We start from the raw sequence: 16464 nt of genomic DNA on the forward strand, positions 1-16464 counted from the left end.
AAAAAAAAAAAGGAGTAGTATATGCAGCAGATATATTTCTACCTCTAATGGACGAATGTACTAAAAACTGTGTTCTAAATTCAAAAAAAAAACAAGGAGCTGAAGCATCAGCTATATGTGTAGAGAAACTGCTATACACAACAGATGGAACAAAGTTTAAAACTATTAGAAAGAACAAAGAATTGAAATAATCAAGAATTCACTTGTTTCTTTTTTAGAGAAATTTATCAGAGCTTTCTTTTTTCCTGACCAATAGTAACACATGTTAAATGTAAAAATACTGGAAGCCCATCCAGTATTTTAAAAATACTGGAAAGACTCTTTCCAGTCTTTTTGGAAGCATCTATATTTTTTACATTGCAATTTTTATAAGTGTTTTTGAATATCACATCCAACTGACATGCACCATATGGAGTCATAAATATGAACAAAACACAAAGAGTCCAGATATGCTAGTAGTTGATTCAGTTCAGTTCAGTTCAGTCGCTCAGTCGTGTCCAACTCTTTGTGACCCCATGAATCGCAGTATGCCAGGCCTCCCTGTCCATTACCATTTCCCGGAGTTCACTCAAACTCATGTCCATTGAGTCGGTGATGCCATCCAGCCATCTGATCCTCTGTCGGCCCTTTTCCTCCTGCCCCCAGTCCCTCCCAGCATCAGAGTCTTTTCCAATGAGTCAAGTCTTCGCATGAGGTGGCCAAAGTACTGGACTTTCAGCTTTAGCATCATTCCTTCCAAAGATCACCCAGGGCTGATCTCCTTCAGAATGGACTGGTTGGATCTCCTTGCAGCAGTTGTATTATCTGGTGGTAAAAGCAAGAGACAGGCACAGGCTCTTATGGGAGTTTCTAATAAGCCCTGTGAGGGTAGAGCTGGGGAAGCCACACCATGAAAGGAATCTGAGTCTCTGAATGAGTAGATGGAGCAGAGGCCCCACTCCACCCCCACCCCCACCCTCAGCTGAACCACATTGGACAACAGCAAAACATACGCTTCCACTGGGTTGAGCAACTGATATTTGGGGTTGTTTTCTACTTTCTGCTTTTATGGAGTATTCCATGGCCCAGTGATGTACAATTAGTTGTACATCATTGTACAAAGTGAAAAAGGGAAAGTGTTAGTCACTCAGTCATGTCTGACTCTTTGTGACCCCAAGGATGGTAGCTCACCAGGTTCCTCTGTCCATGGGATTCTCCAGGCAAGAATATTGGAGTGGGTAGCCATTTCCTCCTCCAGGGGATCTTCCCAATCCAGGGATCAGACCCAGGTCTCCTGCATTGCAGGCGAGTTCTTTACTGTCTGAGCCAACAAGGAAGCCCTCAACCATCAGTACAATTAATTCAACTCTCTCTACCTGTGGCCCAAAATCAAGGAGGAAAAGAAATAGCTACTTGTCTGTTTTTTTCATATTCTCTACAATGAAGGAGTGCTGTTACTATAATCTGCAAACGAAATTTATATTTAAGGGGAGATTAAAAAAAAAAAAAAGAAAGAAAGAAAAACACACCATACTCCTGAGTTATAAAACTTTAATTTGGTAAAGAATGCAATTTGCTTCTATTTAACCCAGAAACATAATGCAACAAAGCCCAAAAGATATTTTATAAAACTTGACAAAATGACTGTAAAGTTTATGTGGAGGAATAAAAACACTAGAAAACCTAAAATCTTGTTTTTAAATGAATATGGATGAAGGTTTTCCCACCCAACCTATCATAAGTTGCAATAATCGTAAAAGTTTACTACAAGTGAAAGATGGAGAAGGAAATGGCAACCCATCCCAGTATACTTGCCTGGAAAATCCCATGGTCTGAGGAGCCTGGCGGGCTACAGTCCATGGGATTGCAAAAGAGTCAGACATGCCTTAGTGACTGAACAACAACCACCAATGAAAGAACACACTTTAAAGTCCAAAAACAGAATCTGTACATATAATATAAATAAATTGAATGCATAATCAAAAACGAGAAAAAGGATGGTCTTTTCAGTAGATGGTATTAAGATAACCAGCTCACCACTAGGGACACCTCCTACCCAAAAATCAGATCGTACAGATTAAAGATACAATTGTAGAAAACCACAACTACAAAACTACTGTATTAATATCACTTGAGGTGGGAAATATTTTCTAAGTTTTATTCCAACTGAGATAAAGAGATAGAGTTTATAATCAATATGAAAGTAGGCTATAAAGACACAGATAAATAGGTGATAGATTGATCTCCATTATTTCCCTTGAAGGAGAAATACAAATGCCCAAACATCAACCAAAATCTTGAACCTAGAAGATTGGACAAATACCCTACAATGTATATGCAATGATATTCATAAGAGGGAAAATTGGAAATAACTGAAAAGCAAACAATAAGAAATAAACTACAGTACATTCTTACCTTGAGACACCCTCTCACAACTAAAAGTAATAAATACTCTGAAAGTATCTTTACTGTATTAAATAGCTATTTTGGGAAAATGAGGAAGGGATAAATTAAGAGTTTTGGATTAATATGTATATATTACTATATATAAAATAGATAACCAACAAGCATTAGCACAGGAAGGTATACTCAATATTTTGTAAGAACCTATAAGGGAAAAGAAGGCCCTGCATAGTCTAGATGTGAGTAACTCTGTTAGGTTCATCTCTTGTGACTCTCTTTCCTGGCTGTGTTCTAGCCAGAAAGAAATGCTTTCAGTTGTTTCTCCAACAGTTCTGACACCTTCTCCAGTTCAGAAAGCTTGGAACTGAGAGTGACCTCGAAGATGCTCCTTGTGGGTAAGTATTTGCATCTTGGTCAGCTCAGTCTGCTAGAACAGAATCCTGTATACCGGGTGGCTTGAACAGCAGCCCATTATTCCTCTCAGTTCTGGAAGCTGGCAGTTGGTTTCCTGCTAAGAATCCATTTCTGGCTCCTCCATGGCTGCCCACTCGCTGGGTGCTCTCATGGCTTTTCCTCAGTCAGAGAGAGAAAGAGAGGAGGTTCACTGTCTCTTCTTCCAAGGGCTCTGATCCCATCTTAAGGACCCCACGCTCATGAGCTTACCTAAAACCAATTAACTCTCAAAGGTACCACTACATTCAGGATTAGGGCTTCACCATATAAAATTTGAGAGACACATATTTCAGTCCAGAGCAATCTGTAACATCCTTCCATCCCCAAATCTGAAATTTTATTCTTTTAAATGAACCTCTTAAATACATAACATTTTTACAGATTTCTTTGAATGAATGCTGCCTCAGGAGCACTGTGGTGACAGGCAGTTGCTAAAAAACTATAGTCTTTGTTAATTTCTAAGATAATGAATTCAACTTTTAAACTTACCTTTAACAAGAAAAGAGATTTAGGGCAATTAGGATGGAATTAAATCTTTGCCAAATGCAGCAAATTATTTTTTTTTAAGCAGGTAAGAGTGCCTTGGAAATGTCATAACAAGCACAGCTTCTGTGTTTTGGAGTTACTGATCCACATAGGTGTTTTTCCCTATTTTTTTCCATTCCTGGAACATGTGAGTTTCAGTGTCTTAGTGTATGCAGCCACATGAGGCAAAGAGCAGTTCTTTTACACTGTGTATAAGTTGACTCTCATGATTGTTTTCAGCAGAACCAGATATCCAGGGATATTTTGGGAAATATAGTCATACTGGGCTTAGAGAAGATGACTGCTGATTCTTGCCATTCTTCACGTGAAGCAAAATTGGAAGAAGTGCCTGGGAGGCAAGGAGCAGGAGCAGGGGCTGGAAACTGAGTGGGTGCTGTGGTTTGCAATGACAATTGTGTGTGTATGTGTGTGTGTGTGTGAGAGAGAGAGAGAGAGAGATGATTTCTAACAATGAAATTGCACAAGAGAGTTTCCCAGCATTCCATGGGAGGACCCCCAACATCTTTGGGAAGACACCAGATCTCTATCCAAATAAAGCACCTGCCAGCCTTCCCCCAGTCTTACCAAACATCCTCTTCTTGAGGGTGGACAGACCTGTCCTATTAATGCTGCTGCTCAACCGAGAATTCTATGCTTCTTGGAACTTTTATGCCTGTTTCTCCAGGCACCACACCACTTGGTGTGGTGAGGGTAGTCCAAACAAATTGAAGGTGGGGATGCTGGGGTGGGGATGGGGGAAAGATTGATAGGGAAAAGACAAGAAAGACATGAAATACCCAGTGTCTGGTTCAATCTTGTCTCTCTCCCTTCTTCCTTCATTCTCCAGCTCCCACTGCCAACTTTCTTTCATTGATATGTGTTATTGGCTGAATCATTGTTTAGTCACTAAGTCATGTCCAACTCACTTGCAACCCCATGGACTGTAGCCCACCAGGCTCTTCTATCTGTGGGATTTCCCAGGCAAGAACACTGGAGTGGGTTGCCATTTCCTCCTCCAAGGGATCGAACCTGCATCTCCTGCATTGGCAGATGGATTCTTTATCACTGAGCCACCAGGAAAGTGAACCCCAACTGGATAAGTCAGGTCCCTTCCAATTCCTATGTTGAAGTCCCAACCGATAGTCCCTCAGAATGTGTCTGTACTTGGAGAGAGAGCCTTTAAAGAGGTGATAAGCTAAAATGAAGTCTTTGGGATGGGTGGGAATCCAATATAAGAAGAGGTTTGGACCCAAAGAGACCCCAGGGACACACGCACACAGAAGACCCAGTGAGGATACCCTGTGGGATGTCCTCCCTATAAGGACATGGCGAGAAAGAAGCCACCCACAGGCCAAGCAGAGCAACCTCGGAGAAACCACACCTGCCAACACCTTGGACTTGCAGCCTCCAAAACTGAGGCAATAAGTTTTTGTTTAAGCCACATAGTGGTGCATTGTTACAGGAGTTTTAGCAAGCTAGCACAATATGTTTATTCTAATTCCACTGCAATACTGAACACTCTGTCCTATTTTTCCTATTAAACAGCTTTCAAGCAGTTTGTTTTCAACCAGTTCTCATGGATCCACTTCACTACAAGCAGAGGTGGCAGGGTGTGCACAGGCACCAGGGTGTGAGGACCAGCAGGCTCAGGGATCTGCAGGTAACACCATGATAAAGGGAACAAGGGGAACCCCAAAGCTTTCTGATGTATAAGAGGCTGTAGAAGACCTGAGAGAGAGGAAGGGAGGAAGGGGAGAAAAAGCACTCTCGATCTCTGTTCCCCTGCTGTGAACTTACTAGACAGTTTTAAGCAGGTTTTAATAGGGTTTCAGGGCTTCCCAGGGGGCTCAGTGGTAAAGAATCTGCCTGCCAATTCAGGAGACGCAAGAGACAAGGGTTCCATCCCAGAGCTGGGAATATCACCTGGAGGAGAACATGGCAACCCACTGCAGTATTCTTGCCTGGAAAATTCCATGGACAGAGGGGCCTGGCGGGCTACAATTCATGGGGTCACAGAGTCGGACTTGACTTAGCAACTAAAAAGCAAACAACAAATAAGGTTTCCAGGTTACAGACTTTCCTCCCCCAGGTAAGCTTCAGGTCCTAGGACTAGCTCCTGGAACCTGAGACACATCTGCTGATAAGCAAAGAAAAGACTAGGAGGAAGGAAATTACACATCTGAGAGTCCCCTAGGCGTGACTGTGGGGCAACTCTAAATATAAGCAGATTTACATTTGCTCTCTTTATGAGAGGGCTTGCCATGAAGTTCCCTCAGGCTGGGGCACTGAGAACATTTGGATCTCCTTAGGTCACAGCAGAAATAGATGTTTTTCTGGAACTCTTGCTTTTTCGATGATCCAGCGGATGTTGGCAATTTGATCTCTGGTTCCTCTGCCTTTTTTAAAACCACCTTGAACATCTGGAAGTTCACGGTTCACACATTGCTGAAGCCTGGCTTGGAGAACTGTGCGGTAGTTTGAGCATTCTTTGGCATTGCCTTTCTTTGGGATTGGAATGAAAACTGACCTTTTCCAGTCCTGTGGCCACTGCTGAGTTTTCCAAATTTGCTGGCATATTGAGTGCAGCACTTTCACAGCATCATCTTTCAGGATTTGAAATAGCTCAACTGGAATTCCATCACCTACTCTAGCTTTGTTCACAGTGATGCTTTCTAAGGCCCACTTGACTTCACATTCCAGGATGTCTGGCTCTGGGTGAGTGATCACACCATCGTGATTATCTGGGTCGTGAAGATCTTTTTTGTACAGTTCTTCTGTGTATTCTTGCCACCTCTTCTTAATATCTTCTGCTTCTGTTAGATCTATACCATTTCTGTCCTTTATGGAGCCCATCTTTGCATGAAGTGTTCCCTTGGCATCTCTAATTTTCTTGAAGAGATCTCTAGTCTTCCTCATTCTGTTGTTTTCCTCTATTTCTTTGCAATGATGGCTGAGGAAGGCTTTCTTATCTCTTCTTGCTATTCTTTGGAATTCTGCATTCAGATGCTTATATCTTTCCTTTTCTCCTTTGCTTTTCACTTCTCTTCTTTTCACAGCTATTTGTAAGGCCTTCCCAGACAGCCATTTTGCTTTTTTGCATTTCTTTTCCATAGGGATGGTCTTGATCCCTGTCTCCTGTACAATGTCACAAACCTCCATCATCAGGCACTCTATCTATCAGATCTAGTCCCTTAAATCTATTTCTCACTTCCACTGTATAATCATAAGGGATTTGATTTAGGTCATATCTGAATGGTCTAATGGTTTTCCCTACTTTCTTCAATTTAAGTCTGAATTTGGCAATAAGGAGTTCATGATCTGAGCCACAGTCAGCTCCCGGTCTTGTTTTTGCTGACTGTATAAAGCTTCTCCATCTTTGGCTGCAAAAATCATAATCTGATTTCGGTGTTGACCATCTGGTGATGTCCATGTGTAGAGTCTTCTCTTGTGTTGTTGGAAGAGGGTGTTTGCTATGACCAAACACACAAAGAGGGTGTGTTCTCTTGGCAAAACTCTATTAGCCTTTGCCCTGCTTCGTTCCATACTCCAAGGCCAAATTTGCCTGTTACTCCAGGTGTTTCTTGACTTCCTGCTTTTGCATTCCAGTCCCCTATAATGAAAAGGACATCTTTCTTGGGTATTAGTTCTAAAAGGTCTTGTAGGTCTTCATAGAACCATTCAACTTAAGCTTCTTCAGCATTACTGGTTGGGTCATAGACTTGGATTACTGTGATATTGAATGGTTTGCCTTGGAAACGAACAGAGATCATTCTGTCGTTTTTGTGATTGCATCCAAGTACTGCATTTCGGACTCTTTTGTTGACCATGATGGCTATTCCATTTCTTCTAAGGGATTCCTGCCCACAGTAGTAGATATAATGGTCATCTGAGTTAAATTCACACATTCCAGGCCATTTTAGTTCACTGATTCCTAGAATGTCAACGTTCACTCATGCCATCTCCTGTTTGACCACTTCCATTTGCCTTGATTCATGGACCTAACATTCCAGGTTCCTATGCAATATTGCTGTTTACAGCATCAGACCTTGCTTCTATCACCAGTCACATCCACAACTGGGTATTCTTTTTGCTTTGGCTCCATCCCTTCATTCTTTCTGGAGTTATTTCTCCACTGATCTCCAGTAGCATATTGGGCACCTACCAACCTGGGGAGTTCCTCTTTCAGTATCCTATCATTTTGCCTTTTCATACTGTTCATGGGGGGACAAAGCCTTTGACTGTGTGGATCACAATAAACTGTGGAAAGTTCTGAAAGAGATGGGAATACCAGACTACCTGACTTGCTCTTGAGAAACCTATATGCAGGTCAGGAAGCAACAGTTAGAACTGGACATGGAACAACAGACTGGTTCCAAATAGGAAAAGGAGTATGTCGAGGCTGTATATTGTCACCCTGCTTATTTAACTTCTATGCAGAGTACATCATGAGAAATGCTGGGCTGCAAGAAGCACAAGCTGGAATCAAGATTGCCGGGAGAAATATCAATAACTTCAGATATGCAGATGACACCACCCTTATGGCAGAAAGTGAAGAGGAACTAAAAAGCCTCTTGATGAAAGTGAAAGTGGAGAGTGGAAAAGTTGGCTTAAAGCTCAACATTCAGAAAACGAAGATCATGGCATGTGGTCCCATCATTTCATGGGAAATAGATGGCGACACAGTGGAAACAGTGTCAGACTTTATTTTTTGGGCTCCAAAATCACTGCAGATGGTGACTGCAGCCATGAAATTAAAAGACGCTTACTCCTTGGAAGGAAAGTTATGACCAACCTAGATAGAATATTCAAAAGCAGAGACATTACTTTGCCAACAAAGGTCCGTCTAGTCAAGGCTATGGTTTTTCCAGTGGTCATGTATGGATGTGAGAGTTGGACTGTGAAGAAAGCTGAGTGCCGAAGAATTGATGCTTTTGATCTGTGGTGTTGGAGAAGACTCTTGAGAGTCCCTTGGACTACAAGGAGATCCAACCAGTCCATTCTAAAGGAGATCAGTCCTGGGTGTTCTTTGGAAGGAATGATGCTAAAGCTGAAACTCCAGAACTTCGGCCACCTGATGCGAAGAGTTGACTCATTGGAAAAGACTCTGATGCTAGGAGGGATTGGGGGCAGGAGGAAAAGGGGATGACAGAGGATGAGATGGCTGGATGGCATTACCGACCCAATGGACGTGAGTTTGAGTGAACTCCGGGAGATGGTGATGGACAGGGAGGCCTGGTGTGCTGCGATTCATGGGGTCACAAAGAGTCGGACACGACTGAGCGACTGAACTGAACTGAACTGAACTAGGTCACAGCAGGGTGGGGTCCCTGTCAAACTTTGTACTTTCAAACGTCAACTACATGAATTAATTCAGAGTATTAATACAAGTTTGTGTACCTGAAGCAAAGTGAGGGCAAAACAAAGTTTGGAGAAGAGAAAGATTTATTGCGGGACCTTGCGAAAGAGCCTCAAGCTCCCTAAAGGGTTTCTGCAAAGCATTTTCAAAAAACAGGTGGAGGGGGTGGGGGTGGGGGGATGAGGGGCGGGTGGCAGTGTGTATGATAAGCTCCTGCACAGTTCTCTGATTGGCCAATGGTGAGGTCACAGGGCAGTGTCACAGGGGTTCACATTGTCAGTCCTTAGGCTTCATGAGGGCTGGGATTGTGTACTCACAGTCCTCAAGTAGTTAACATCTTCCACTTGCTGGGGGGTTTTTACATCTGCAAAACATATATAGATCCTTCAGAGAAGAGCTAAAGCGAAGAAGGGCTTCCCTGGTGTCTCAGATAGTAAAGAAGCCACATGCAATGTGGGAGACCTGGGTTCAATCTCTGGATTGGGAAGATCCCCTGGAGAAGCAAATGGCAACCCACTCCAGTATTCTCGCCTAGAGAATCCCATGGACAAAGGAGCCCAGCAGGCTACAGTCCACGGGGTTGCAAAGTCGAACACGACTGAGCGACTTAACACTTCATTTCCCTTCAAAGCGAAGGAAACTGGGGAAGGCCTGTTTCAGGAAGGCGCTGTAAGGTCCTGCTTGGTTACAACAGGTGAGTCATACTAGGTGCAGGAAGACTCAGAATATGACCATAACTACTTCTGCGTAATCTAGTCTGAGTTGATTTCTGCTACTTACTCACAAAAAGATTCTGATTAATACACCAAGATTCATATCTGTAAGCCAAAAGGCCAAAATGATGCATTTACAATGACAATGAAACTGGCAAGATATTATATGTTTCCTAATAATTTTTTTTCCTCTGCTCTGGGGAAAATATTTCTTCCTAAGTCACCTGAAACTGTACTGTACTCAAGAAATATTGAAAAAGTCTTACCCTTCCTTATTTCTTTTCTAATTTCTATGCAGAATATCACCCTCCTATCTTGACAATAATAAATGTCATCATTAATTAGACCAAGTTTATTAAATTATATTCATATTACTTCCTTGAGAATTTTTTCAGATGATTTAAAAGGCTTTCTTTCTAGTCTCATCAGTAACAAATTATCTCTGAAGGTGATGTTCCCATTTTCATTTCACTCTCAAATCCTGAGGGTACATCCTATTTGTGGTTGACATCGCTCTTGCCCAAGTTATGGTTTCTGCTAAAATTTCATCTTTAGGAAATTGTGATTAGAAGGAACTTCTTCACCCATAGTTCATCCCTTCAGGGATAACTGCTTGAATCAAAAAAAGGAAAATATTGGGCTGAAGTTATTTATCAATACAAACTTACAATATTAAGAGGCAAATTCTGCAGTAAGGCAAAGGGGATTTTTCCCTGTTCCCTGTCTAAGGGAACAGCCTTATTGACTATTTAATAATTATCCTTCATGGCTTATTTCCATTTTTAAGATGGATTTCTAGACTGCTGAAATCAATATGTCCCCTTCAAATTTATTAGGGAGTTCAATGTTGCTGACCCTGAATCTTACTGGTCCTGTGGTACATGGGTACTAAGTTGCTTCAGTTGTGTCTGACTCTTTGTGATCCTATGGACTGAAGCCCACCAGGCTCCTTTGTCCATGGGATTCTCCAGGCAAGAATACTGGAATGTTTTTCATTCCTCCTTCAGGGGATCTTCCGGATCCAGGGATGGAATCTGAGTCTCATGTCTCTTTACCTCTAGCACCACCTGCAATGCCCCTGGCCCCATGACAAGAAAGGGAGATTGGGATGTGTAGAAAGAGCAGGAGCCCTCTACTTCCATGATTTAATTCCCTGGGGCTTGAGGATTGCAACTGAAATAATAAGAAAATAATGTCATGAGTTCAGAAAATTAATAAACTGTCTCCAACAAATTTGATAGCTCTATTTTTAAGATTAACAAAATTTGTGAATAACAGGAAAACAACAGATGTTCCCATTTGGAAGTTCCTTAGCGTATCAAATACAATAATTTTTAAAAATTTACTTGCAAAATTATGACATTAATTAACAATGCTTGCAATCATAGAAAGATACTGAAATGATCATGGCTATAATCCCCCAAAAGGGGATGATTCATTAATTCTAAGAAAAAAAAATATTGTGTTTTTTTGATATACCATTTCTGGATGATTGTTCAGGTTTTTTTCAGAGAAGTTCACACCACCCACGTCATCATCCTTCTCAAATGTTCACTGGGTTGTGTTATCCCCCTGCTCCCCTTTCTGCCTGGCTAGACAGCTTCATTAACTGACTAAGATCTTCCCCTGTTTTTCAGCCACACTTCAAGTATCAGGAAGGGTTAACAAACAGCTGAGCCAATCCAGCTTTCCTTTAAAAGAAGAGAAAGCCTGTGTCTTAACCAGCTGTAGTAACAAAATATCATAGACTGCATGGCTTACCCAACAGATATGTATTTCTCAGTTTTGGAGGCTGGGAATTCCAAGATCCATATGGACTGATTCAATTTCTGGTGAGAGCCTCTTTCTGGTTTGTAGAAATCACTTTCTCATTGTGTCCTTATATGGTGGTGGAAGGCAGGTGCCTGCCTCTTCCTCTTCTTACAAGGACACCAACCCTCATGACCTCATCTAACCCAAATCATTTCCCAAAGGTTCTAGCTCCCAATACCATCACAGTGGGGGTTAATGTTTCAACATAATAAATTTGTAAGGGACCCAAACGTTCAAGCCATAACAATCTGCACACTGGAATAAGACAGTAAATAAAACGTGCAGGCATAAATCAGGTGAAATATATAATTTTTTATATTTATATATATATTCAGGTGAAATATATAATTTTTAATTAATCAATGTACACAGAATTCATTAACATTAATGCATCACATTAAAAAATACTAAGTACTGTACTGAATAGGGCAGGTTATATAATAGGAAACCAATCACTCAGATGCGTGAGAAACAAAGAGATGAGCTCCAGGCACATCATGAGATTCCTCCTTCCCTAAATTTTCTAAAATATTTTTGATTAGATACTCTCCTTTCATTTTGAGTTTCAGCTGTTCACAACATAACCCCACATATAGTTTAGTGATTGTTTAATTAGGAACCACTCCACTTTGAAAAAAAAAAATCAGTGGTGAGAAAAATATATACTCTCCAAAAGAGTTCATGCAAATACAAGTCTAAATGTGAAGAAGAAACTAACTCTATAAATAGAGTTAGGGTTCTTAAATCTACCTGAGCAGTAACAGAGTGGAAAATATGCAAGATACAGGGTTGCCTGACTACAGAGTTCTAGAAGAACCTGGACAAACCACTTTAGAGAAGTGGTCCCTCCAAAATGCCTTATTTCAAGCAGTCATATTAATGTATGTCTACTATGTCACTTGGGCCTGAACACCCTTTGCATTATCCAATTATCAGCTTCAAAAGAAGATTGAGCATAAAATCTTACCATTTTATTCTTCAGTAAAAACTAAAATAAAATCTAAAAACGACCATTGTGCTGTTTTCCATACCAAAATAAGTCTTTTTCACAGGAGTGGTTCTTGGATATCCTTCCAATTTTAACTTACTTGCCAACCATTTATAAGAAAGGCATAGAGTACTTAATGTAGGGGAATACTTAATCATCCTAAACCAGCACATAGAAGCTTTGAAGACACATTATTTTCATTTTGTGTTTGTGCACTTTTAATTTGTTAATAGAGAATGCTGTTCTTGGCTTGACTGAGATTCTAAAAATAAGCTGTTTTTAAAATTCTCTTTTTCCCCCTCTAAGATTAAAGCTGTTTTATCCAACATTCCCAGATGCTTCATGCTCACTGTCCAGACTTAGATAGCATAATATGTCTTCTCAAGACCTGTATTTGCTGTCCTAGAATTCTTAGTACTGCTGGCCCAAGTCTGTGTGCCCAACGCATAGTGAGGCAAAACAAGCTGAAAGGTCTGAGTTTGGAGCAGAGAAAGTTTTATTCTAGGGCCTTGCCAAGAGATAGGTAGCTCATACTTTAAAAACCCTGAGCTGGGTCGCAGTGTCTGTGACCAATTTGTACACAATTCTCTGATTGGCTGGTGGTGAGGTCACAGGGTGGTGTCACAGGGTTTCGCATTGGCAGTCCTTAAGCTCCAGGAGGCCTGGGGCTGTGTGCTTATGGTCTTCAAGTAGTTAACATCTCCCATTTGCTGAGGGTTTTTACATCTACAAAGCAACTCAGGAAATGTGCATCCAATACTATTATCTAGGTCCTTCAGAGAGGAGCTAAAGCGGAGGATAGCTGGGAAGGCCTGTTCCGGGACAGTCCCTGGGTCCTGCTCAGTTACAGTACCAGTCAGAGAGTGACAAGCTGAGGGGGAAAGGAAGGCAGGTGGGGAGGGATGGGGTGGGAGAGCAGGAAGGTAGTTCTATTTATGCCATTTCATTTACTTTTCATTAAAACCCTAAAGGGAAGATACTGTTAACATTTTCAAATGGTGAACCACACACAGACCCATGGAGGTTCAGCAACTTGGCCAAGACAAGGCAGATAAGCAATAGCAGAACTCAAGAACTCAACATCAAGTCAGGGTTGTCTGACTCTAAAGTATACACTCAGATTACTCTTCCCTGGTTCTTTCCACACATCTACCATTGGTCAAAATTATTGGAGAGTTGATTACATCAACTGATCCATTTTGTTGTTCAGTCGCTCAGTCATGTTCAACTCTTTGAGACCCCATGGACTGAAGCACACTAGGCTTCCCTGTGCTTCACCATCTCCCAGAGTTTGCTCAAATTTCTGTCCATTGAGTTGGTGATGCCATCCAACCATCTCATCCTCTGTTGCCCCCTTCTCCTCTTGCCCTCAATCTTTCCCAGCATCAGGGTCTTTTCCAATGAGTCAGCTCTTCGAATCAGGTGGCCAAAGTATTGGAGCTTCTCCTTCAGCATCAGTCCTTCCAATGAATATTCAGGACTGATTTCCTTTAAGATGGACTGGTTGGGTCTCCTTGCTGTTCAAGGGACTCTCAAGAGTCTTATCCAGCAACACAGTTCAAAAGAATCAATTCTTCAGCGTTCAGCCTTCTTTATGGTCCAATTCTCACATTCATACATGACTTCTGGAAAAACCATGGCTTTGACTATACAGATCTTTGTTGGCAAAGTGACGTCTCTGATTTTTAATATACCGTCTCAGTTTGTCATAGCTTTTCTTGGGACACTGATTTGGGGGAGGGAAAGCACATAGTACTTGACAAAGAGAGAAATCTCTCTTTCACTTGGGAGCCTATTGGGGAGCCAGGTGAATATCCCCAGCATGGCCAAAATAAATAAATAATACAAATAATATAAAAATATGTTTTAAAAACATTTCCTTTCATTCATATTCATTTCCTTTCATTCCAGCCTTGTGGAAAAATTCATACTAGCCACACTTAACAGTCAACTTTCACTTACAATAAATGTCTAATTCTATTCACTAACTTGATTAAATCTGGAATCTGTGTTCTTTGTGTCCTAAAACAGTCTAAATAAAACACTGAAAATGTCAGACTGCCCCATCTGATCCTGTGATGATGTCAACCATTCTACCCAAGGAGTTTGTAATTATTTCAGGAGGAAAGCTTCTAATTAGCACCAAACAGTTTTCCAGCAGTAGCTGGAACATCCACATCCAGGACACAGGAAGCCAAATGGAAGGAGGGATCCAGACAAGGATGCACACAGAGGCACAGACAAGGATGCACACAGAGGGATCCAGACAAGGATGCACACAGAGGGATCCAGACAAGGATGCACACAAGAGGGATCCAGACAAGGATGCACACAAGAGGCACAAGCAAGATGCACAAAGAGGCTCTCTTCTCACTCACTCAGTGTCTCTACTTCCTGTGTGCCTCTGGGCTTTGAAAGGAAGATGAAACTTCCTGTATTCGCATGCTTCCATTTTCCTAGGCTTTTCCCTGAGAGCTTACTTTAGGGAAAAGTGGTGGGGAATGCTATATACATTCAGGTACACCTTGGAGAAATTATGGGTTCTTTCCAGTCCACCTCCATGAAGCAAATATCAAAAGAAATTGAGTCACATGAACTTTTAGCTTCCCAATGCGTGTGAAGGTTATTTTTACATTATACCATGTCTATGAAGAGTATATGACATTATGTCTAAAAATCAACACACATATCTTAATTAAAAAATACTTTATTGAGCTTCCCTGGTGGCTCAGTGGTAAAGAATCTGCCTGCCAATACAAGAGGTGTGGGTTCCATCCCTGATCCAGGAAGATTCCACATGCCACACGCAGAGCAACTAAGCCCATGCACCACAACTATTGAGCCTGTGCTCTAGATCCTGGGAGCCACAACCACTGAAGCCTGGGTGCCCTAGAGCCCCTGCTCTGCAGCAAGAGAAGCCACTGCAATGAGAAGCCTGCACACCACTACTAGCCCCAGCTGACCGCAACTGGAGAAAAGCCCACAGAGCAATGAAGATACAGCACAGCCAAAAATAAACATACAGATAACTAACAATTATATAAAAAATACTTTATGGCTAAAAGAATAGTAACCATTATTTTGAGCCTTCAGTGAGTCCTAATCTTTTTCCAGGTGGAGCATCTTGCCTCGATGTGGACTGCTGCTGATGGATCGGGGTGGTAGTTGCTGAAGGCTGGGTTGGCCATGGCAATTTCTTAAAATAAGACAGTAATGGGCTTTGCCCCATCAGTAGACTCCTCCTTTCATGAAAGACTTCTCTAGGCATGCAATGCTATATGGGACTCTTCCTTTCATTTGGCCTGATTTCAATATTGTTGTGCCTCAGAGAGTAAGGAGGCCAGAGGACATGTGTGGAAATGGAAGAGTGGCCCATAAGTGGAGCAGTTAGAACACACATAACATTTATCAATTAAATTTGCTGTGTTTTATGGGAGCACTAGGCTTCCAAAGTGGTTCAGTATTAAAGAATCCACCTGCCAACGCAGGAGACGCAGGTTTGATCCCTGGGTCTGGAAGATCCTCTGGAGAAGGAAATGGCAACCCACTCCAGTATTCTTGCCTGCAAAATCCCATGGATGGAGGAGCTTGGCAGGCTACACTCCATGGGGTCATAAAGAGTCAGACATGATTGAGTGACTAAACAACGTCAACAACCAATGGGAGCACTGGCATCCAAAACAATTACAATAGTAACATCAAAGATCACTGATCACAGATCACCGTAACAGATATAACAATAACGAAAAGTTCTGAAATAATGTGAAAATTATGACTTTTGAGAATTCATGGAAACACACATTTATTTAGGATTTTCTCTCTACTAATTTCCATTCCTAGACAGGTGAAAGAGGCCATGCAGATGAACAAGAGCCCTGCAGGGTGGTCAGAGTCCTGGGAAAGAGAAACACGGACCCTGGAAGCTGAATGCAGGGCTCACTGTGACCTGCAGGGCAATGCTGCTGCTGCTAAGTCACTTCAGTCATGTCCAACTCTGTGCAACCCCATAGACGGCAGCCCATCAGGCTCCACTGTCCCTGGGATTCTCCAGGCAAGAACACTGGAGTGGGTTGCCATTTCCTTCTCCAATGCATGCAAGTGAAAAGTGAAAGTGCAGGGCAATGCAGATATTAACAAAGGCTTCAGAAGGACTGGGAAGGAACAGATTAATGTCTTGAGGATCTGGGATGTTCTGTTGGAAGAGAAAAGTTGCAACAAGGACTTAGGTGTAAAAA

The sequence above is a fragment of the Bos taurus genome, chromosome 14, assembly GCF_002263795.3.
Source record: "Bos taurus isolate L1 Dominette 01449 registration number 42190680 breed Hereford chromosome 14, ARS-UCD2.0, whole genome shotgun sequence".
NCBI classification, from domain to species: Eukaryota; Metazoa; Chordata; class Mammalia; order Artiodactyla; family Bovidae; genus Bos; species Bos taurus.